Here is a 26,203-nt window from a genome sequence, read left to right as displayed (position 1 = left end):
GTGACTGAAGGGAGTATAATTTTGTCATTCTAAAAATAGTCATGGCAAAATTGCGTTTTTTAATGGTTGTTAAGTCAACCTTCGCTTAACTATTTAACCGACTAATGATTTGCAATTCTTTCCTATGTCGCACCTTTTAAGTCGGCCAATTGAATAAGACCATTTACAATGGTGTGTTGAATGTCATTTTCAACACTTAAAAAGCATGCAATGGTGTGTTGAAAGTTGAGGAAAAATGAGGCGGAAGAGAGAGATGTTGAAAGAACTCAAAATGTTGAAATCTGCAAAGGTGAGGCAATAGCAGGCCACGTGTGTAATGCCTCCGCTTGGTGGGCATGTAACGCCCGAGGCTGATGATGGCGGGGAGTGGTCCGGCTCCTGGCATGCTTCTAGGCAAAACTGAATCACATCGGAATGAGAGGGATCCTGAGGTCATGCAGGTATGAGACTGCATTGTTGAAGGAAGGCTTATAAGAATATTTTGGTACTACCTATATCAACAAGATGCATCTTCTTTTCAGTAGCTCATTCCATAAGAACTCCACAGTTAAGCGTGCTTGACTTGGAGAAATTTTGGGATGGGTGACCTACCGGGAAGTTTCCCGGTAAGTGTGCGAGTGAGGACAAAGCATGCTGAAAAGACTCGTGTTGATTTGTGGGGTCAGTCGGCAATCCTGAAAGTCGTATGGGATGTTACAACGTAGCGCTTGCTGGTTGTGTAACACCCTAATTTTCTATTTTTAATTAATTCAATGATGTTACAACGTAGCGCTTGCTTGATTAATATTATTGTTGATGGCTCTTGTGCTTGAGTATTATTTTATTGTTGAGAAAATAGAAATAATGACGTGGAGTGGGAGGTGGTTTGAGAAAATTAAAAGCAACGAGGAGGAGTGTCCGAACAAAATAAATAGAGTCGTGGGTGTAGAAAGTAAGATTATAATAAGTGGGGGAGGGGAGAAGTAAAAGAGTAGTGCGTAGGAAAGGAAGACAATTATAGCGAAGAGTGAGCCCAAATATAAATAGGAATATTAGGGATTGGAAATTAGTTTTGCTAATTAGAGAAAAGGGTGAAGAAAAGCAGAGGGAGAGAAACGGAACCCTAGTGCAGCAACATCGAGCCAGCTGAAGGTTTCTACCGATTCGAGGTAAGGGGGAGAATCTCTTCATCTCTAGGGTTTAATATTCTGTTGTGGGGCTATAAAGGAGTTATAGGAGAAGTGTTGTTATGATGGTGATGAGGACGTTGTTGGGGTTAATTAATTTTAAAAGTTATGATTATTGTTATGAGGAGGAGTTTCACTAAAAATTATGATGAACGGATGTAAAATTGTATTTGAAAGAGTTTCGTTAAGGAAACCTAGTTTAGAGATTAGAGTTAAGAACATGACCCTGAACGAGTGTAAAATTGGATAGGTTAAGTGGGAATTAATGCCCAAACAGTAGGGTAAACCTAGAGTGATAATTAAGGACAATTGGGGTGTGTTGGGAGTGAGTTAAGTGAGTTAAAAGTGATTTTGAGTGTTTTTTTTGGAAAACAAGTGATTCTGGGATAAGCTTTTTTTTGGGATGTAAAAATATGATTTTTCAAAAAAGTATGATAGGATCAATTTGTTATACCCTAATTTTGGACCTAAAAATACTAACTCAATTCTTCTTTTCTTGAACTTTAAGTCATTTGAATTTGTCTCTGATCAATTGCATCTTTCTCTGCATCTTATTTCAATACTGTTTGCAAATTCATGAAAAAGGGTATTTTAGTCATTTCATGTGTCCAACTTCATTTTAGTCCCTGAAATTTGTCTTTGAGTCATTTCAGTTGGTTTAATGAGGTCTTTGATTCAATTCTTGTCAAAATCCATTTTAAAAATTGCATTTGCAGTCATTGTGAGTCAGTTTAGCCCCTAGGGGCATTTTAGTCATTTCATATGTTGAGTTTCCTTTTAATCTTTGAAAAATTGTCTCTAAGTCTTTTCAATTGATTCGAATAAAGTCTTGTTTAGTTCTATGTTTAAAACCCATTTCAAATTTGCATTTGCGTCATTTTAGGTCAATTTAGTCCCTAGGGGCATTTTGGTCTTTTCACACGAAATTTTGGCAGAGAGAGTTTACTTTGAAGTACCTCATTTAAGTAATTGGTTCCTTTTAGTCCGTTTTGTCATTTTTAATCGTTTCACTTTACGTTATTTTCCATTTTACCAATTTTAATTCAATTTTATTTTAATTTCATTTTAGTCCTAAAAAATTCTAAAATTGCATTTTAGCCCCTTTGTGTCATTTTATTTTAGGTCTTTTTTAATTTTAGGTCAAACTTTTGTTTTAGTCCTTTTTAGGTCAATTGCAGTCCAGTCCCTTATCATTTTAAAGTTTGTTTTCCAGTCTTTTTTCTAAAATTGCAGATTGGTCCCAAACTTTCAAAAATTGCAAAAAGGTCCTCAAATCACAAACCCAGCAAAGCCGAAGCTTTTAGTCCAAATCCAGGTGGCATGTCCTCATTGGTTCAGGATCACACATGGCAGGCTATAAATAGTGCATTTACTGCACAGTGTCATTATCACAAATCATTTAAGGCCACATCACAAAAACACTTCTAAAATTTCTCTCTCTGATCTCAAGGATCAAAGCACAGAAAATTCCAGAATTCTCAAGAACAGTATGAAGAACACAAACCCTAACTGAATTTCCAGAAACACAATCCATCACAAAACCGTTCAAATCTATTCAATTCACGCCAAATTCAACACCACAGAACCATCACAATCATCAAGATTGGTCCAATTTCACAAGAAAACAAGAAATTCACAAAATCACGTATAAACCCTAACTTCCAGAATCAATGAGAAATGTTCAATTGCGACGAACTTGAGTGTGGATTCTCAGAGATTCAACTGAATCATCATCATCGAATACCAATCACTGCAATTCAAGCACAGATCGTACGATCACAGTGAGAAAGAGAAGAAGAGGAATCGAAGGAAAAGGATTAGGCCAGAGAAGAAGAAGGAGAAATTCACCGGTTCATTTTCCAGCAACATCGCAACACTTACCAGAAGAAACGAGGAAGATTACGAAGTTTTCCGAAGAATCTCCGTCAAATCTCCAATTAAGCGCATGTAAATTCGTATTCCTCCTTCGTTTCCAGTATTCAGTTGCACATCACGATTAGAACAATAGAACGGTGTAGATCGAAGGATAACGGTTTGAATTCGAACAGATTCAAGAAAACGTCGCAATCACAAAAGTTTAGATGTAGATCTACACCGATCTATTAGGTTTTAAGGAAAACGAACATCATTTTCGAACTTAGGACGAAGAAGACGATCTAATGATGTAAAAAATTTCAAGAAACAACGAAGTTTCAACTCCGGCGTGGCGGCGCTAACGCCAGCCACCGCGTCGGAGAGAACTCCGGTCGTCTTCTCCGGCCTGCAAGTTGCAGAGCTCAGGAGCCTTTAGGGAGAGAAGGAGTGGAGGTAGAGAGAGAAAGAGTTGGAGGAAATGAATTGGACCGGTGTCTTGGAGCTTTTATAGACACCTAGACCGGTCCGGTTCAGATCCGGTTCATTCTCCCTCCATCTCAACCGTCAGATCTCATCCTGATCCATGTGGATCAATCTGACGGTCCCTGAGTCTTCCCTCTGATCCGTTTCCTGCTGGTGTTTGGGCCTTGGGCCTTTGGCTTGTTTTTTCTGGATTTTTTTTGCTATTTGTCTCACTGTCTATGCTTTTCACACTCCTATTCGTATTAAAATTACTTGAAAAAATTCTACAAAAATTTGTGTATGTTTCTTGTTAATTTTGTAATGTCTTTATGCAATTTCTTGTACTGAAAACTTGATAAAAATAATGTGTTAGTTTCTTGTGTTAATTTTGAAGTTGTTATGACTTGTGAAAATTGTTTGATTTCAATTCCAATGCTTGATATGTGTTTGTGATCCATGATGTGTGACTTTGTGATATCTTCTTTTTTTTTTCCTACTGTCTAAATGTATATGTTACTACATGTGAATATTTTTGTGCTTTATTACTTGTCTTACAAGTCTTGTGTGTGGAGAAATAATGTGAAGTAAGCCTAACTTTTGTCCTAAACGCTTGACATGTTACACTCCTTTAATTCTCCTTGTGAAAGCTGATTTGACACTCTTTGGGAACTTGTTAAAACATGAGGATTATAGGTCTTGTTCAAGCCTTGTATTGGTGATGAATTCTTAGGCCTACTTCACATTATGTTTGCTTGTTCTTATGTCCATTCTTTTACTTTTGATATAATAGCTTTTACTTGCTCTATATCTTATGCTACTAACATTTTCATCTCATACACTCCATAAGCATACTTCATCATCCAACCTTAGTTCCACTTCTTGCACTTTAAATTTTACCAAGAGTTAGAATGTAAAACTTAGGAATTTTGTATTTTTACTTCATGCAATTTTAATTCTTGCAAGACCATAGCATGTATCTAGGCCAATGATGTAAAGGACAATGGACTCTAATGATGTACACCGACACAAGCACCGACACATGCACACACATCACATAGATATTTTAGATGTATGGCTAGGATATGCATGTTTAGATGTATGTTTAGGATTGAATGTTTAGATGAATGCCTAGGATTTACACTTAGAAAAATCATTTTCCAAAAAACTTGAATAATGTCACTCAAACCATTTTGTAAATAAACCTTGGGATCAAAATCCCATTGATTTTCTCTTTTATTTTCTTAATCAAATCTCAATGAAAATTAATCATACTTGACTTCCTTTTTTCCAAAATCACTAATCAAACCTCACTTTTTCTTAAAGTCTCATGCCTTTAAGGCCTCTCAATCTCCATTCTTCAAAATTCCAATTTTCAAACTTAAAATCAACCAACAAAAACAAAAACCTTTTTGGAAGAGAACTACGGTGGATTTGATCCCTTAAAAGGGTACGTAGGCAAGGAATCAAAATTCCTTCAATTCAAATAAAACAAAAATTCAAACACATTCTTCTCCCTCCAATTCTTCACTTAGCAAATCTTAGGTGTAAATAACATTTTCAAATAGCATTTAAAAATAAAGCGCGCGCGTAGAAAGTAAAAACGGTTCCTATAGGATATTATAGTCGTTATGGGTGCCTAACACCTTCCCGTAGCGAAAACAACTCCCGGACCTCGATTCTCAAGGGTTTTGCTTATTTTTCCCTTCCCAAGAAAAAATGAGATATCAAAGGTTCAAAAGGTTCAAACCTAATCAATGTTTGACACCCGAAAACCAAGATAAAACAGCTGGCGACTTCACTGGGGAGTTTCGAGAGTTACGCCTAGTTTTTATTTTCCACGCTTGCGCTTTGTTTTTACTTGCTTCCTTTACTTGCTTTCTTATGTGAATAAATGTTTAAATTCTTGCAAACGTGTGGGGGTGAGAATATCAAAGCCCTGCACCCGGGCTGAGTGAACTTAGGATTTAGGGGGGATATAATCGACAATTCAATCCGGGGGTTGCCTCGTGCATTGGATTATGCGATCAATCCCACATAGCTGAGGCATTTTGGGGGTGATGTTGTCGGCGCGTGTTTGTCGCGTTTAGGCACTTTACTTCCAATTGTTCTATGACGCTATGGACCGTAGATAATCGAACCCATCCATGGCCATTTTCTAGGATGTAGTGCGGAGGCTAAACCGAGTGTTGTCTCGAGTTTTAGTCGTCACGCGACACTACACTCAAGTTAAACCTTCTTACGAATAATCATGGAGCGAGTGTTTGTCTCGTGGCACCATGGTGTTCGTCGGAGAGGTTGCGACTTGGGAACTTTTTAGAACCCGGTTACTATTTCCTAAAGCCCTAGTTTCACCGGACACCGTGTCCACCCATGACTCCTTGACTTTGAATTTCAAACCCTCCATGTTTTCTCCGTACTTGAATGTGATCATGCATACATGCATACATGCATTCATGCATAAACTTTTTTTTCATGCATTTATCGAAGGGCTTAGACAATTTGAATTTGTAAACAATGTAGGAATGGGGAAGACTAAGTCATACAAGTTCATGGAAGTGGATTTGGCTAGTTTGAGAGATTTGTCACTCAAGGTTAAGGATCCAAATGGTTTCCGACACCGTTATGGGGATCTACTTACTATTCTCCGGACTAATGTGGATGAGAAGCTTGTGCACACTCTAGTGCAATTCTATGATCGGGATTGTCGGTGCTTCACTTTTCCTGACTTTCAGTTGGTGCCTACTCTAGAGGCTTATGCTTCCTTGACAGGTTTACCTATAGCCAAGGGAGTACCTTTCACAGGTCTCGAGCATACTCCTATGCCCTTGGATATTGCTAAAGATCTCTACCTCAAGACCTCTGATGTTTCTAAGAACCTTGTCACCAAGGCTCGCATCCGAGGGTTCACTTCAAAGTATCTACTTGAAAAGGCTAATCTCCAGACCACTTGTCAAGACACTCTTGAGGCTATTCTTGCACTACTCATCTATGGGCTTATTCTCTTTCCACACCTTGATGACTTTGTGGATATGAATGCTATTGTGATCTTCCGTTCCAAGAATCCAGTTCCTACTTTGCTAGCTGACACATATCATGCCATATATGATCGATCCGGCAAGGGTCGTGGATATATTCTTTGCTGCATACCTCTCCTCTATAGGTGGTTTATTTCGCACCTTCCAAAGTCTTTCCATGATAATCCAGAGAATTGGACTATTTCACAGAGGATCATGGCTCTTACTCCTAATTAATTGGTTTGGCTTACTCCCGCTGCTAGAGTCAAAGAGATTATCTTCGGTGGTGGAAAGTTTCTTAATGTACCTCTTCTCGGTACCCGGGGTGGAATCAACTACAATCCGGAACTCTTTTTCTATTCCTAATAATGTTTACAAAAAGCTCTAATTTGTCTAAAACCCTTCGATAACATAAAAAAAAAAGAGTCTTTTGCATATGCATTAATACATTTCATGCATCATATGCATTCATCGGTCACAAAAAACTTCTCTCGTGCTCATTGCCTCCTGGTTTTTCCGCCGCAGTCTGAAAGGTGGCTCGTGTTCGTAAGGTTTACCAACCAGATCAAATTCATCTGACAAGATTGCATAAGAGAAGAAACATGGCTAGTGTTGAAGAAGAAAATGCTCAGCTCCGTGCCGAACTAGCTGCTATGAAAGAAGACTTGGCTAAGGCTCATGACACTATGTCTACTCTGATGGCTGCACAAGAACAGCCAGCCCCATCTGTCCCGGTTATTACTGAAGTGATTCCCTCCATCCCAGGGTCTACAGTGGCTTCTGATCCTCGATTTACTATGCCCAATGGGCGCCCTTATGGACTCCCACCTTTCTATGCTCCTAATACTACAGCTGGCGCTTCTGGTGTTGCTAATCAGGGACCTATTCCTACAACAACTCATACTCATGCAAATACTTCTATGCCACAAGTGACTACTGTTGTTACCGACCCTGTTGTGAACACTGTGCGACAGGTAATTGATGTTGATACTCCACGAGGACAGGACCCTATAGTGGAGGCCATGAGAGCACAGTTGAGAGAGCTAGCCGGAGAGCTCCGTGAGGTCAAAGCTAGCCGTGGGAACGGTGTTTCTGCTAAGGCTCGAGATCTATGTTTGGTATCCCGGTTTGAGATTCCTAAGAAGTTCAAAATGCCAGACTTTGACAAATACAATGGATCCACTTGTCCACATAGCCATGTCATTCGGTACGTCCGGAAGATGGCCAACTACGCAGACAATGATGCACTGATGATCCATTGCTTTCAGGATAGTCTGATTGATGATGCGGCAGACTGGCACACCGGCTTGAGTAAAGATAATATCCATACCTTTGAGGAACTTGCTGCTGCTTTTGAAAGTCATTATGAGTTCAATACCCGCTTGAAGCCGAATAGGGACTCTCTTAAGTCTTTGTCTCAGAAATCAGATGAAACTTTCCGTGAATATGCTCAGAGATGGAGAGGGGCAGCTGCCCGTGTGACACCTCGGCTTGATGAGGAGGAACTGACACAGACGTTCCTGAAAACTTTAAAGAAGGAGTACATGGAAAGAATGATAGTCTCTGCACCAAATAACTTCTCCGACATGGTTACTATGGGAACTCGTCTAGAGGAGGCTGTCAGAGAAGGCATCATTGTTCTTGAGAAGGGTAAATCTTCAGCCAGTGCACCGAAGAAGTACGGTAACGGCCATCATAAGAAGAAGGAATCCGAGGTAGGGATGTTATCTGGAAAACAGTCTGCAGCTGCTGCTGTTCCTAATGCCGCTCAGTTACCTTTACCCTATCAATACATGCATTACTCTCAACATCCCTTCTTCGCACCATTCTACCAGCAATATCCTCTGCCACCGGGCCAATCACCAGCACCCGTTAATGTCGTTGCTCAGCAGGTACAACAACAGCCTCCTGCTCCACAGCAGCAACAACAGGGACCTCGGCCCAGGACTTATTTTCCACCGATACCAATGTGGTATGCTGATCTGCTCCCAACTCTGCTTGCTAAGGGACATTGTGTCACTAGGCCAGGCAAGCCTCCGCCTAATCCACTGCCTCCCAGGTTCCGACAGGATCTTACATGTGAATTCCATCAGGGCGCTCAAGGTCATGATGTTGAAGGATGCTATGCCCTGAAATATGTTGTGAAGGATCTGATAGACAGAGGATGGTTGACTTTTAAAAACAGTGTCCCGCACGTCCTTGACAACCCACTTCCGGATCATGGGGCCTTAACATGATTGAAGCTTTTGAAAGAATCTGTGACTTTGATGAAGATGGAATGCCAAGAATGACCCCCACTTTAGATGTCCGTAATGTTTTCACTCTTTTGGTCCCGCTACACGTCAAGCTCTGCAAAGCTTCCTTGTTTAATCATGATCACGCTTCTTGTTCCGAATGTCTCCAAAATCCTATGGGCTGTTGTGTGGTGCAAGATGATATACAAAGCCTAATGGATGATAAACACTTGATTGCCAGTGATGTTTGTGTGATTGTGCCAGTATTTCATGATTCTCCTGCTGAAAGAGTATCTCAGACAAAGAAAATCGAGCCCTTAGTGATCAGGTTGCCTGGCCCGGTATCTTATGCCTCTACTAAAGCCATCCCTTACAAATATGGTGCCACTATGATTGAAGATGGGGTAGAGGTGCCTTTGGTATCCCCAGCTACGGTTGGTAACATTGCCGAAGCAATTACAACTCTGAGAAGTGGAAGGGTCCGTCCACCTTTGTTCCAGAAGAAAGTTGTTACCCCTGCTGCCGCAGTAACTCCACCAGTTGCTCCTCCTATTGACAAGAATGCCAGCCCATCAGGTCAGTCTATTGAAGAGTCCAACCTGGATGAGATCTTGAGGCTCATCCAAAAGAGTGATTATAAGATTGTAGACCAATTATTGCAGACTCCGTCAAAAATATCCATCTTGTCTTTACTTCTGAGTTCAGAAGCTCACAGGAAAGTGTTAATGAAGGTGCTGGAACAAGCCTATGTTGATCATGAAGTCTCCGTGGATCAGTTCGATGGAATAGTGGGTAACATTACTGCCTGTAGCAACTTGTGGTTTAGTGATGACGAGCTCCCCGAATCCGGAAGACGCCACAACTTGGCTTTGCATATCTCAGTACACTGCAAGTCTGACATGATATCCAATGTGCTGGTGGACACTGGATCCTCCTTGAATGTAATGCCTGAATCTACTCTGAGACAGTTAACCCATCATGGAATTTCCCTAAGAGGAAGCAGCTATTTGGTTAGGGCTTTCGACGGATCTCGTAAAGATGTTCTTGGTGAAGTGGATCTGCCAATCACCATTGGTCCCGAGACATTCCAAGTCACTTTTGAAGTCATGGATATCAACGCATCTTACAGTTGTCTCCTCGGAAAACCGTGGATTCACGCCGCCGGGGCAGTAACCTCCACTTTGCATCAAAAGCTCAAGTTTGTGAGGAATGGTAAGCTTGTCACTGTGCATGGTGAAGAAGCATATCTGGTTAGCCAAGTGTCATCTTTCTCTTGTGTTGAAGCAGGGTCCGTTGAAGGGACGCCAGTTCAAGGATTGGCTGTTGAAGGTGCGGAGCCTCGAAGAGCTAGTGCTGCTATGGCCTCATTGAAAGATGCTCAGAAGGCCGTTCGAGAAAGACAAGCTGTCGGCTGGGGCAAAGTGATACAGATTTTGGAGAATAAGCGCATAGAAGGTCTTGGCTTCACCCCGACCTCAGGCGTTTCAACAGGAACTTTCCACAGTGTTGGGTTCATCAACGCTATTGCTGGAGATGCTGCTGAAAGTGGTTGTGCACCTGTGTTTGTCACACCAGGAGGCACTGTGAGAAATTGGGAAGCCGTTGATGTTCCTTTAGTCATGCATGCTTCCATGTAATGTGTCTTGTTGCTCATGTTTTTCTTTGTTTTCAAAATAACAATCCTTTCGCTCTGCCCTAGACGAAAGTGATATCTTTCTAAGGGCGTGTTTGTTTCGGCATTGCCGTTATCAATAAAAATTGTCGTCTTTTCCGCGACTCTTTGTTTTTTACTTTTTTAGCGCCTTTTTCCTTGGAAATAATGGTAATGCCAGAAAAAACCAAAACATCTGTATTTTTCTTATTAATTTCAAAAATCTGCATGAAAAACTTTTTTTCTAAAATCATCCCAATCATATTATGCAGATTGAACCATAATAAACCCGTTGAACACAGTGACCCTATGGTTCCTCCAAATTTTGAATTCCCGGTATATGAAGCTGAGGATGAGGATGTGATGAAGAGATACCGTATGAGATCACTCGACTGCTTGAGCAAGAAAGAAGAGCCATTCAGCCTCACCAGGAAGAGATTGAGCTTATCAACCTGGGTACTGAGGAAAGCAAGCGGGAGATCAAAATCGGTGCCGCACTTGGGCCAGAAGTGAAAAGGAAGATCACTCAGCTTCTCCACGACTATCCAGATGTCTTTGCATGGTCCTATGAAGATATGCCGGGTCTAGATCCCAAGATTGTGGAACACCGGATACCAACAAGACCAGAATGTCCTCCTGTTAAGCAGAAATTGAGAAGATCTCGTCCAGACATGGCTCTTAAGATCAAGGCTGAGGTACAAAAGCAAATTGATGCGGGTTTCCTCATGACAGCTGAGTATCCTGAGTGGATTGCCAACATTGTACCAGTACCAAAGAAAGATGGGAAAGTTCGAATGTATGTTGATTACAGAGATTTAAATAAAGCCAGTCCGAAAGATAACTTCCCATTGCCTCACATTGATGTGCTCGTTGACAGTACTGCTCAGTCTAAAGTGTTCTCCTTTATGGATGGTTTCTCCGGTTACAACCAAATACGGATGTCTCCTGAAGATAGAGAAAAGACGTCCTTCATTACTCCATGGGGAACGTTCTGTTACAAAGTGATGCCTTTCGGCTTGATAAATGCTGGTGCTACCTATCAAAGGGGTATGACCACTCTGTTTCATGATATGATTCACAAAGAAATTGAAGTATATGTTGATGACATGATTGTGAAATCAAGTGATGAGGAGCAGCATGTGGTATATTTGAAAAAGATGTTTGAAAGATTGAGAAAGTACAAACTGCGGTTAAGCCCCAATAAGTGCACATTCGGGGTAAGATCTGGAAAGTTGTTAGGCTTCATTGTCAGTCAAAGAGGCATTGAGGTTGATCCTGACAAAGTCCGAGCCATCAGAGAGATGTCGGCCCCTCAAACTGAAAAGCAAGTCAGAGGTTTCCTCGGACGTCTGAATTACATTTCAAGATTTATATCTCACATGACCACTACTTGTGGCCCAATTTTCAAATTACTCAGAAAGAATCAGCCTGTTGTATGGAATAATGAATGCCAGGAAGCTTTTGATAGCATTAAAAAATACCTGTTGGAACCTCCTATCCTTGTCCCGCCTACGGAAGGAAGGCCTTTGATTATGTATCTATCCGTGTTAGATGAATCCGTGGGCTGTGTCCTCGGTCAACAAGACGAGAATGGAAAGAAAGAACATGTTATCTATTATCTGAGCAAGAAGTTCACCGACTGTGAGACTCGGTATACAATGCTTGAAAAGACTTGTTGTGCTTTAGCTTGGGCTGCCAAACGCCTGCGTCATTATATGGTGAATCATACAACTTGGTTGATATCCCGCATGGATCCAATCAAGTACATCTTTGAAAAGCCTGCTGTCACTGGAAAGATTGTACGTTGGCAGATGTTGTTATCTGAATATGACATTGTATACAAAGCTCAGAAAGCAATCAAAAAAAGCATCCTTGCTGAGCATCTTGCTTATCAACCTCTTGAGGATTATCAGCCAATCAAGTGTGACTTCCCTGATGAAGAGATCATGTATCTGAAAGCGAAAGACTGTGAAGAACCACTAATCCATGAGGGGCCGGATCCCAATAGCAAATGGGGATTAGTCTTCGATGGTGCTGTCAATGCTTATGGTAAAGGAATTGGGGACATTATTGTAACTCCGCAAGGGCACCACATTCCTTTCACTGCTCGAATAACTTTCGAATGCACGAACAATATAGCTGAATATGAAGCATGCATCTTGGGCATCGAAGAAGCCATTGATCTGAGGATTAAGCACCTAGAAATCTATGGGGATTCTGCACTTGTCATCAATCAGATAAAGGGTGAATGGGAGACTCATCATGAGAAGCTAATCCCTTACCGTGACTATGCAAGACGTCTGTTGACGTACTTTACAAAGGTTGAGCTGCACCACATCCCTCGGGATGAAAACCAGATGGCTGATGCTCTTGCTACTTTGTCTTCCATGTTTCGTGTGAATCACTGGAATGACGTGCCCGTAATCAAGGTGCAGCGTCTTGATAGGTCCGCTCATGTGTTTACTATTGAAAATGTGCCGGATCAAGTTGATGAAGATCTGAATGACAAGAAACCTTGGTATTACAACATCAAACAATTCTTGCAAAATCGTGGGTATCCACCTGGTGCTTCCAATAGGGATAAAAAGACTTTGAGAAGGTGGGCTAGTAGATTCCTTCTGGACTGAGAAATCCTATACAAAAGGAACTATGACATGGTCTTGTTAAGATGTGTTGATGAGCAAGAAGCCGAGAAGCTGATGCATGATGTACATGATGGTACTTTTGGGACCCATGCTTCAGGTCACACCATGTCAAGAAAACTGTTAAGGGTTGGCTACTACTGGATAACTATGGAGCGTGACTGCTACAGACATGCCAAAAGATGCCACAAATGTCAAATCTATGCAGACAAAATTCATGTGCCTCCACACTCTCTCAATGTTATCTCTTCCCCATGGCCTTTCTCTATGTGGGGCATTGACATGATCGGAAGAATCGAGCCGAAGGCTTCCAATTGACATCGTTTCATTCTCGTGGCAATTGACTACTTCACCAAGTGGGTCGAAGCTGATTCCTATGCAAACGTGACCAAACAGGTGGTTGTCAAGTTTATCAAGAATAACATCATCTGTCGATATGGTGTTCCCAGCAAGATTATCACCGACAATGGCTCCAATCTGAACAATAACATGATGCAAGCTTTATGTGAAGAATTCAAGATTGAACATCACAACTCTTCTCCTTACAGACCTCAGATGAATGGTGCAGTTGAGGCCGCTAACAAGAACATTAAGAAAATTGTTCAGAAGATGGTCACTACTTACAAAGACTGGCATGAGATGTTACCTTTCGCCTTGTATGGTTACCGTACTACAATGCGCAGTTCAACCGGGGCAACTCCTTTCTCTCTTGTATATGGCATGGAAGCAGTTCTCCCTCTAGAGGTGGAGATTCCATCTCTTCGAGTGATCATGGAAGCAAAATTAACTGAAGCTGAATGGTGTCAAAGTCGGTATGACCAGTTGAATTTGATTGAAGAGAAACGCATGGATGCTATGGCTCATGGACAGCTGTATCAAGTACGAATGAAGAATGCTTTTGACAAGAAAGTCCGACCTCGAGAATTCAAGGAAGGCGAACTTGTATTGAAAAGGAGGATAAGCCAGCAACCCGACCCAAGGGGCAAGTGGACACCTAACTATGAAGGTACTTATGTTGTCAAGAAGGCCTTTTCTGGTGGTGCTTTGATTCTTACACACATGGATGGTGTCGAGCTTCCAAATCCTGTCAATGCCGATATAGTCAAGAAATACTTTGTCTAAAAAGAAAAGAACAACGTGGTAGGTCGAAAACCCGAAAGGGCGGCCTAGGCAAAAATGCGCTTCCCGGTGGATCGAAAACCCGAAAGGGCGATCCAGGCAAAAATTAGGGACAAAAAAAATGAATATGAAAAAGCTCGCTGAGATTGTACGCAACTCAGGCAAGAACGAGCTCCTCGATGAGCCGAAAACCCGAAAGGGCGGTTCATGCAAAAATGAGGTTGACAATAAAGACAAGTAACTATATCTGGCAAATCACCATCACCCCTTGGGGCATCTGCAACTGTCAATGATTATTTTCATCAGAAGCTTCTGTACTTGTGAATTCAAAATTTCTATGAAATGTAGCGGTCATCGTGTTCAATGTATCACCAACCAATAAAATTGCCATCTTCCAAGCTTTGTAAATCCGTGGAGTTATGCCTTTGGCAAATTCTCACTCTTCTACATCAATTTGAGCCTGTGCTTTTGTTTGAAATTCTATGTCTTCTTGCTACTTTCAATGCTATATACAAAATGTTTTCTTTCTATTTGATAATGTCAATATCTGAAACAAACATCTTTGAAAATTAAAAAACCTTTTTCTGTCTATTTTGAAAGCAAACCTGAGCAATAGGGTACATTTCAATGAAACATGCATGAATAAATGTCTATCAATGTCTATTTCAATACATGTTACAAGCAGGTTATTCCCCAGGATGATCTGTGGTCAATGGCAAGAATGAAAAACAGAATGAAATGAGCTAAAAATGAAAAGAGCTCGCTAAGTTGAAAACCCGAAAGGGCGGCTTAGGCAAAAATGAGCACCCCGCTGATTGACAACCTATGAAGGAAATTCAGGCAAAAATGGGGCAATGAAAGAATCTACTCCCCGGTGAATCGAAAACCCGAAAGGGCGGTTCAGGCAAAAATGGGTTTGAAAAATGCAAAATGGAAATGATATAAAAACATTGACCACAGATGCGAACATCCGATGTTTTCCCAGCACTGACACGCCTGGCAACGGCGACTTGTATCAAAATTTTTTCGAGGTTCCCTCTTCTGCAAGCTTTGAATATGTGATGTATGATATATTGCCCTCAGCCATGGTTTGGATACGTCCCTTGATGACGGTCTCTCCAAAGAGGATTTCCATGCGTACATGTTTCAGCACGAACCACTACGTGCCCATTCTTCCAATGTCTTGTCTATCTCTGCAAAACTCCTTTGTCTAAACTACAAACCCCAATCATGCATTTTCAAGCATTCATACATGCATAATCATGCATTTTATGTGCCCATACATTTAATAATCTCGTTATACCATACATACATGTTGCATTTCCAATTTCAACTGCCAATTCAATTCAATTTCAATTTTCAAACCTCAATTTCAAGTCAATCTCAATTTCACTTCAATTCAATCTCAAATCCCAATTCAATTCAATTTCAAATTCTCAGTTCAGTCCAATTTCAATTTTCACTTCAATTCAATTCCCAATTTCAATTCAATCTCAAATTCAATTTCAATTCATTTCAAATCTCAAATTCGATGCAATCTCAAACTCTCAAACCTCAATTTCAATTCAATCCAACCTCAATCTCATTTCAACTCAATCTCCAATTTCAATCCAATCCCAATTTCAATTCAATTCAATTTCAACTGTCAAATTCGATGCAATCTCAACTCTCAAACTCATTTTCAATTTCAACTCAATCTCCAATTTCAATCCAATCTTAATTTCAATTCAATCCCAATTTCCAATTCAACTCAAATCAATTTCAACTCTCAATTCAATGTCTATGTCTATGCCTTTGATTGTTTTCAACCTTCAATTTCAACTTTCAATGTCAACTTTCAATTCAATTCAATGACTCCGTCAATTCACTCTCAATTTTCTTTTGGGCCAACAAAAATGGTCATGTCTATCTTCAAATCAAGTCAATATCAACTTACACTCAATTTGTATCTTTCCAAATCAAACTTCCAATTTGTATCTTGTTATCGGTCAAGTGGCTAGTTCGATCCAAAGAATAGCTTGTACCTACTTATATGCCTATATGCCCGGTCAAACGGCGAGTTCGATCCAAAGAACAGGTTGTACCCTTGTCTATGCTTCCGGTCAAACGACAAGTTCGATCCAAAGAACAGTTTGCACCTACCTACATGATTGTGATACTAATCAAGCAGCAATTTCGATCCAAAGAACAGCTTGTATCAGCCTATTGTCTATGTCTCCAGGTCAAATAGCAAGTTCGATCCGAAGAACAGTTTGTACCTGTCTATCTGTTTGCATCCTCAATCAAGCGACAGGTTCGATCCAAAGAACAGCTTGTATCTTCCTATATGTCTATATCTCCGGTCAGGTGCCAAGTTCGATCCAAAGAACAGCTTGTACCTGTCTTGTATTTCTATTTCCAGTCAAGCAGCGAGTTCGATCCAAAGAACTGCTTGTGTCAGCCTTTTGTCTATGTCTCTTGGTCAAGTAGCAGGTTCGATCCAAAGAACAGCTTGTACCCATCTCTTGTTTGAATCTCTCGGTCAAACGGCAAGTTCGATCCAAAGAACAGCTTGTACCTCTCTTTTGTCCCCTGGTTTGTCTATTCTGTCAATGTCTACCTAAATCCCCAGTGATATGACATGCTCCATAGACTCCAGTTGTTTGTCTTGCATTCACAATAAAAAATGTTGCATGGCATTCATGTTTTTGAAAATGTGAGAGCGTATTTTTATGTCCAAAAACAGTGCAAATGTTAATATTTAAGTATCTTCGTCCCGTCAAATCAAAGACTTCGTCTCTTGACTCTCCGGACAAAGAAACTTAAATAGGGGCAGCTGTTATACCCTAATTTTGGACCTAAAAATACTAACTCAATTCTTCTTTTCTTTCACTTTAAGTCATTTGAATTTGTCTCTGATCAATTGCATCTTTCTCTGCATCTTATTTCAATACTGTTTGCAAATTCATGAAAAAGGGTATTTTAGTCATTTCATGTGTCCAACTTCATTTTAGTCCCTAAAATTTGTCTTTGAGTCATTTAAGTTGGTTTAATGAGGTCTTTGATTCAATTCTTGTCAAAATCCATTTTAAAAATTGCATTTGCAGTCATTGTGAGTCAGTTTAGCCCCTAGGGGCATTTTAGTCATTTCATATGTTGAGGTTCCTTTTAATCTTTGAAAAATTGTCTCTAAGTCTTTTCAATTGATTCGAATAAAGTCTTGTTTAGTTCTATGTTTAAAACCCATTTCAAATTTGCATTTGCGTCATTTTAGGTCAATTTAGTCCCTAGGGGCATTTTGGTCTTTTCACACGAAATTTTGGCAGAGAGAGTTTACTTTGAAGTACCTCATTTAAGTAATTGGTTCCTTTTAGTCCGTTTTGTCATTTTTAATCGTTTCACTTTACGTTATTTTCCATTTTACCAATTTTAATTCAATTTTATTTTAATTTCATTTTAGTCCTAAAAAATTCTAAAATTGCATTTTAGCCCCTTTGTGTCATTTTATTTTAGGTCTTTTTTAATTTTAGGTCAAACTTTTGTTTTAGTCCTTTTTAGGTCAATTGCAGTCCAGTCCCTTATCATTTTAAAGTTTGTTTTCCAGTCCTTTTTCTAAAATTGCAGATTGGTCCCAAACTTTCAAAAATTGCAAAAAGGTCCTCAAATCACAAACCCAGCAAAGCCGAAGCTTTTAGTCCAAATCCAGGTGGCATGTCCTCATTGGTTCAGGATCACACATGGCAGGCTATAAATAGTGCATTTACTGCACAGTGTCATTATCACAAATCATTTAAGGCCACATCACAAAAACACTTCTAAAATTTCTCTCTCTGATCTCAAGGATCAAAGCACAGAAAATTCCAGAATTCTCAAGAACAGTATGAAGAACACAAACCCTAACTGAATTTCCAGAAACACAATCCATCACAAAACCGTTCAAATCTATTCAATTCACGCCAAATTCAACACCACAGAACCATCACAATCATCAAGATTGGTCCAATTTCACAAGAAAATAAGAAATTCACAAAATCACGTATAAACCCTAACTTCCAGAATCAATGAGAAATGTTCAATTGCGACGAACTTGAGTGTGGATTCTCAGAGATTCAACTGAATCATCATCATCGAATACCAATCACTGCAATTCAAGCACAGATCATACGATCACAGTGAGAAAAAGAAGAAGAGGAATCGAAGGAAAAGGATTAGGCCAGAGAAGAAGAAGGAGAAATTCACCGGTTCATTTTCCAGCAACATCGCAACACTTACCAGAAGAAACGAGGAAGATTACGAAGTTTTCCGAAGAATCTCCGTCAAATCTCCAATTAAGCGCATGTAAATTCGTATTCCTCCTTCGTTTCCAGTATTCAGTTGCATATCACGATTAGAACAATAGAACGGTGTAGATCGAAGGATAACGGTTTGAATTCGAACAGATTCAAGAAAACGTCGCAATCACAAAAGTTTAGATGTAGATCTACACCGATCTATTAGGTTTTAAGGAAAACGAACATCATTTTCGAACTTAGGACGAAGAAGACGATCTAATGATGTAAAAAATTTCAAGAAACAACGAAGTTTCAACTCCGGCGTGGCGGCGCTAACGCCAGCCACCGCGTCGGAGAGAACTCCGGTCGTCTTCTCCGGCCTGCAAGTTGCAGAGCTCAGGAGCCTTTAGGGAGAGAAGGAGTGGAGGTAGAGAGAGAAAGAGTTGGAGGAAATGAATTGGACCGGTGTCTTGGAGCTTTTATAGACACCTAGACCGGTCCGGTTCAGATCCGGTTCATTCTCCCTCCATCTCAACCGTCAAATCTCATCCTGATCCATGTGGATCAATCTGACGGTCCCTGAGTCTTCCCTCTGATCCGTTTCCTGCTGGTGTTTGGGCCTTGGGCCTTTGGCTTGTTTTTTCTGGATTTTTTTTGCTATTTGTCTCACTGTCTATGCTTTTCACACTCCTATTCGTATTAAAATTACTTGAAAAAATTCTACAAAAATTTGTGTATGTTTCTTGTTAATTTTGTAATGTCTTTATGCAATTTCTTGTACTGAAAACTTGATAAAAATAATGTGTTAGTTTCTTGTGTTAATTTTGAAGTTGTTATGACTTGTGAAAATTGTTTGATTTCAATTCCAATGCTTGATATGTGTTTGTGATCCATGATGTGTGACTTTGTGATATCTTCTTTTTTTTTTCCTACTGTCTAAATGTATATGTTACTACATGTGAATATTTTTGTGCTTTATTACTTGTCTTACAAGTCTTGTGTGTGGAGAAATAATGTGAAGTAAGCCTAACTTTTGTCCTAAACGCTTGACATGTTACACTCCTTTAATTCTCCTTGTGAAAGCTGATTTGACACTCTTTGGGAACTTGTTAAAACATGAGGATTATAGGTCTTGTTCAAGCCTTGTATTGGTGATGAATTCTTAGGCCTACTTCACATTATGTTTGCTTGTTCTTATGTCCATTCTTTTACTTTTGATATAATAGCTTTTACTTGCTCTATATCTTATGCTACTAACATTTTCATCTCATACACTCCATAAGCATACTTCATCATCCAACCTTAGTTCCACTTCTTGCACTTTAAATTTTACCAAGAGTTAGAATGTAAAACTTAGGAATTTTGTATTTTTACTTCATGCAATTTTAATTCTTGCAAGACCATAGCATGTATCTAGGCCAATGATGTAAAGGACAATGGACTCTAATGATGTACACCGACACAAGCACCGACACATGCACACACATCACATAGATATTTTAGATGTATGGCTAGGATATGCATGTTTAGATGTATGTTTAGGATTGAATGTTTAGATGAATGCCTAGGATTTACACTTAGAAAAATCATTTTCCAAAAAACTTGAATAATGTCACTCAAACCATTTTCTAAATAAACCTTGGGATCAAAATCCCATTGATTTTCTCTTTTAATTTCTTAATCAAATCTCAATGAAAATTAATCATACTTGACTTCCTTTTTTCCAAAATCACTAATCAAACCTCACTTTTTCTTAAAGTCTCATGCCTTTAAGGCCTCTCAATCTCCATTCTTCAAAATTCCAATTTTCAAACTTAAAGTCAACCAACAAAAACAAAAACCTTTTTGGAAGAGAACTACGGTGGATTTGATCCCTTAAAAGGGTACGTAGGCAAGGAATCAAAATTCCATCAATTCAAATAAAACAAAAATTCAAACACATTCTTCTCCCTCCAATTCTTCACTTAGCAAATCTTAGGTGTAAATAACATTTTCAAATAGCATTTAAAAATAAAGCGCGCGCGTAGAAAGTAAAAACGGTTCCTATAGGATACTATAGTCGTTATGGGTGCCTAACACCTTCCCGTAGCGAAAACAACTCCCGGACCTCGATTCTCAAGGGTTTTGCTTATTTTTCCCTTCCCAAGAAAAAATGAGATATCAAAGGTTCAAAAGGTTCAAACTAATCAATGTTTGACACCCGAAAACCAAGATAAAACACAATTGAGTAGAACGGGTAGGCAAAAACGGAATTGAAATCGGGTTAACGGTTGAGTTTTTACGAACGAAACGGCAAAATCGGAACTGTACAGAGCTGCAGCGCAGGTCACTGGCTACTGCCTGCCCACGCCTGGGCGCAGCTTGCCAGTGCCTGAGCGCAGCAAGGCAGCCCCTCACTGGCGACTGTTTTGTTGTGCCTTTGTTTTCGTGCTGTCAGAACTGTGAGTGTTGCGTTCTTTTGCCTTTTTGACCCTTTTCTATTCTGAATTGAGCTTAAGTATCTTCATTAAAGTTGTAGGTATGGACGTTAATTTTCTAATGGCTTTGGTCTCATCTCTATAAGCCATCCACAACGTGAGTTATGATCAAGATACTACACAGGGGTCAGCACGGTCATGCGATCTGCCTAGGTTCAGGGAAACCAATCCTTCCACCCTTCTCTGTATTGAATTGGATTTATATTTATTCATGAAAGATGTAGATAAAGGTGTTAGACTTCATTTACCATTGGATGCAATCCATTAGTCCCTCTAGAACTTGAGTTATGATCTAAACACCACACTTGGGTCATGATGCGTTATTAATGGAATTTAAGTACAATCCTTTTAGTGGACTCTTCAACATCTATAAAAGTAGTAGTGATTTTAAGAAATCCATTAGTGTGTAAAGTAAATGTAATGATCTCTAAATTACATATATAGATGAGGGAGTGTGTTCGACTATAAGTAGAAGTGATTACCTCAAGATAATAACAAACTTAAATATGAACCGAAGATAATAGAATATGAGAAATTAATAATGTCAAGATGACATGGAAATAGGAAGTGAAAGGTAATCTGGATGACGCTGTGAGGAACATTAGTAGAGAGGTAAACACTTAAATTAGAATGGAGAATAACGTATACTATTAGAATGAAAGAGGTAGTAATGGAGAGAACGAATGACGAGAGTAGATTCCAAATTCAGTAATGAATAACAAAGGAATGTGATGTGTACATATGCTCGTGTAATATATTGTTTAATGATGAGAGGTTATTGTCGTATGATGAAGATCTGTGTCGAGATGATAATTGTTTAATGGTGATGATGAATGATGTAATAAATGATGTTTGTGAATGACGAGTAATACCGATGACGTATCTTGTTTCAGGGGACGAATAAATGATGAAGTGGGTTATGTTGTGAGTAGGAGTTAAAACATTGGGTAAGGTCAGTGGTGAAAATAACAACGAGAAAAGATATCCAGTTAACTAAGGTTTACAAGACGAGACTACAGTAGAGCAAATAGTGTGGGTACGTGGTGAGTCTAAAAACACGCGATTTAGTAAAAAGGGTATAAGACAATCATAAAAGGGGATATGTGTTGGAGTAAGCCCTAATATCCAATCAATATTGATTGGGTTTGGCTTTGTATCATGATATTGATATAAATATATATTGTGAATATATATAATAATAAGGCATTTCTTTATTGATTTTGTTATGTTTCAAAATAATAAAGTCCCTAGAATAGATAGTTCATGTAATGGAATATTAAGTGTGACTTAATCATGAGATTACATTACGTAAAGAACGCTATTCTTAAACATATCCATAGTCAAGCTTTAATATGAATTGGGATAATAATAAAGCATAAAGACTATTATGTATGTAGACTGATGACCGCATCTCATGGGTCATTGATATTGAGATATTAAGTCTATACATAGGTATAAATATTAGGGGTAATATTTATACTGGATTGACCCACCGTGAGAATACTACATAGTATGTTATGAAAATGTCATAAGATATTCTCACAATGATAATAATGTATATCGCTCTTAGACCTGAAACCACTATGATCCCTAGATGTGGACTCAAGTGCTTTGTTGCCATTCTAACGTTGTCTGTAAAAGGATAACCATAACGTTGGTTGATGGGTACTTGATGAATCATGCTGAGGGACATGAGTGTCCTAGATGGGATTTGTCCCTCCTCATAAACAGGAGATATATCTTTAGGCCTCTTGATGAAATATGACTGTAAAACTGCATGGCCATGCCGAACTAAGTCAATATAAGATATTGGACTTATTCGTTATTCAGTATATTTCGGAATCAAGGAATATAAATATTGATCTATACAAGGGTGACAATATCTATGCCTTGGGATCAATAAAGATATCGAGACAAAGGAGTAAGTGTACACATGAGTATTATCATGGAAAGGTTTCGTCAGATCACTTGACATTCTTGTCACTTGGGTAGCAATGATGTGTTGCTAGATACCGCTCATTGTTTATAATATTAAATATTAGATTTAATATTATTGCCAACGTGACTAGAACCTATAGGGTCACACACAAAGAACAGTCAAAAGAGAAATATATAAGTATGACTTATATAAGGGGTGCGTTTAGTAAATAACGCTAATTAGTTAGCAAAATTACTAAACTCGTTGTTGGGCTTACTGAAGCCCAATAGTGACTTATGACTTGCAGAGCACACTAGAAGTTCTATAAATAGAACTCTGGTGCTGAAGTTTTAGGTTACACGTTTTGAAGCAACCCCTTTCTTCTCTGCACTTCCAATTCATTGGCTAGCACCAAGTTTTGGAGGAGCACTGTTCGTGTGGACTTACTAGAGGCTTTGCTGCTTTGCTTAGCTGTGATCGTGATTCAGAACAGAAACTATCGAGGTAACAATCGTATCACTGATTCATGTCAAATTCGTAATGATCCAAGGAAAGAAAATCGAAATTCTTCTTCTTCTTCTTCTTCCGCTGTGTATGATATCTTTCGATTTTCCTTCAATATGAAGTAGGTGATTTTCTGAGTAACTGATAAGGTTATACATAATCTCCTTATGCTAATAATGAGTTTAGGAATATCGTTAAGTGAAAGAGTAAAAGAGCCAAGGTAGTTAAAGAACTTAAGATGGATGTTAGATAGTAATGTATAAGGTGTAAAAATGAATAAAGAATATAGAGGTCTAATTTAGATGATTGTAAACGATGAGAGGGTCGTTAAGACGAAATGTAAGCAAAGATGAGGAGTTGTATATTAAGTAATGAAAGATAATAGGAGTGTTGATAACGATGAATAAAACAGGGATCGATTAGAACAGAGCAAGGTGAATAGGAAAGAGGATAATAGGTAATAGTTATAATAGTTGACGTTAATAATAATGACTAGTATCGAGAGAATGAAACATTGAATTATAATGTAGTCTTAGTGAGGAAAGTTGCTGAAGTCGAAATTAATGATAAGGTGGTTATATAAGCGGATGATAGAGAGTATTGATGAGGAGTCCTATAACTGTGACAGAGAGTGATGACGATTAATATTATATATATTTAAAGAAACTACTATGATGGGAATGACGATGTCTATGTTGTTGCGATGATGAGAGTGTCGATGGTTAACTTATGACGATGATGAGAGTGATGGTATTTATCTATGATGATGATGAGAGTGGTGATTGATGTTTTGTGTGCTTGCATTAGAGTCGTGCATTTTAGGGGAAATCTTGCATTAGTATGTGAATTATGTGATGAGTGTATACTTGTAATACTTGTTGATTTTAATTTTATGCGTCCATGTAGAGTATAGAGCATGATGTCTTGCATTGTTATGTAGTGAAAGTCCAGTAACATACCTCTGGCAAATTATGCAGTGAAAGTCTAGTAACATAACTCTGGCAAAATGAAGAGTTGGTGTAGTACCACATTCATCGATAGGAGAGTCCATATGCATATATATGATGATGTTTTGTGTTTGGTGGTTGTAAGTGTGAAAATGATGTGCTTTAGTGATTTGTGAAAAGAAGAGATTATGCATAATAACTGTTGAGAGTGAAGATATAGTGGAGATTATATTATTTTGATATTTATTTAATATGTGTGTTTTTTCCCTATTATTATGTTATGACAGGATTTCTCACTCCTTATTTTGTTGTGTTGTTTTATGTATGGTGGTTGTACCTTGAATACAGATACTCAAGTTGACAAGGAGTAGCTATGGACATTTTAGAAGGTGGAGATGAGGGGATCCCCTCCGTTTAGTTCTGTAATTTAGTAGTTGAATAAGCATATACTCTCTACGAGCTCTGATATTGTAACACTAGGGTTGAGGATGACGATTTAATTTTTAATAGCAGTTTGAGTTGAATCTTGGAAACTTTGTTATTTTCCTATTTATGATTATTGAATGACAAGTATGAATTTATTAACGTGATCAATGAATAATTTTCTTATTCTCCAGTGGATTTATTTTCAAAGAAAACATTTTATTGTTATTCTGTGATATAATGCCGAGTTTTGTAACATCCTTACTATTAAATATATTCTTATTATTTAGTAATTATCGTTTGGAAACAGGGTGTTACAGGTTGGCTGATTGGATTTATCCCATGTTAATTATTTGAACTCAATTATTTCATTGCAAATGATTTTTTTATTTTTTTATTCATTAAAATTCATGATTTTTTTTTGGTCTATAAATAGAGACTTGGTTAATTTGATTTGGACACAGAAAAAAAATATTTTCACTATCTTAATATTATTATCTTTCTATTAGCTTTTCTTTTGAAGTTTTAATCTTCTTTTTAGTGAAATGAATCCCAATAATAAAGTTTTGGTAATGTTTGTTTGTTTTGATAATGACTATTACTATTTCTAGAATTTATTTAATTGAAAGATGAACCTTTATATTAATAATATAAGATAAGAAAATAAAAATAAATTATTTAAATAAATTTTGGTTTTACAAAAATCTAAAAGATAAATTGTTAAGTGTTTATTATTTTAATTTAATTATAATCGATAATTGTAATTTTATGTAATCATAAAAATAAAAATATAAAATAAAAAGTGGTGGGGTAGAGTGTTGAATTTTTTTTTTAAAAAAAATAATTGGAGAGCGTAAAATTTGAATGAGTGTTGAAATAGTAGGTGGAAGAAAGAGAAAATGATGCGGTTTGTTGGGAAAAGAAAAAGTGTGTGTTGAATGTTGAAACCATTGTAAATGGTCTTAAGAAGTCATTTTTTATGTCGCCACCTCTTGAGTTACTTTTAAATCAAAAAAAACCTCTTGAGTTAGTTTTGAAAATTTAAATTTATTTCTTTTTATCAAGCTAATAAAAATCAAACTAGCCGGACTGAAAACCGTTGAGCAACAAAACTTGAAAACAAACTTGTTAATTTTGTTTTTCATAAGGGTCAATAGTGTTTTAATCCTGTAATATAAGACAATTTTTGGGTGTGCCTCCTATAATTTTTTTTTTAGATTCGGTCCATGGAAAATTACAGGGGGTAAAACACTATTACAGGGGCTGTAACGCCCATACTAAATGTATCTAGAAAGTTTAGCATGTGCATTATCTTTAGTACTGGATACATTAAAATTTACAACATAAAAACTTCGAATGAATATTATATACAACAATACGTGTTCGTATAATTAATAATACAATACTACTCATCCAATACATATTCATGAACACTTGAATCCTTAAGAGAATCTTGCAACCGGTATGAAGGAGCCTTTGTTGTTTATCCATCCGGCCACATGCTTGCTAATCCTGCTAAACCAACATGTTGATCTGAAACAA

The sequence above is a fragment of the Medicago sativa genome, chromosome 3 (genome assembly GCF_051527215.1).
Source record: "Medicago sativa cultivar Bolivia chromosome 3, Bolivia_mono, whole genome shotgun sequence".
NCBI classification, from domain to species: Eukaryota; Viridiplantae; Streptophyta; class Magnoliopsida; order Fabales; family Fabaceae; genus Medicago; species Medicago sativa.
This window is presented reverse-complemented; position numbering follows the sequence as displayed.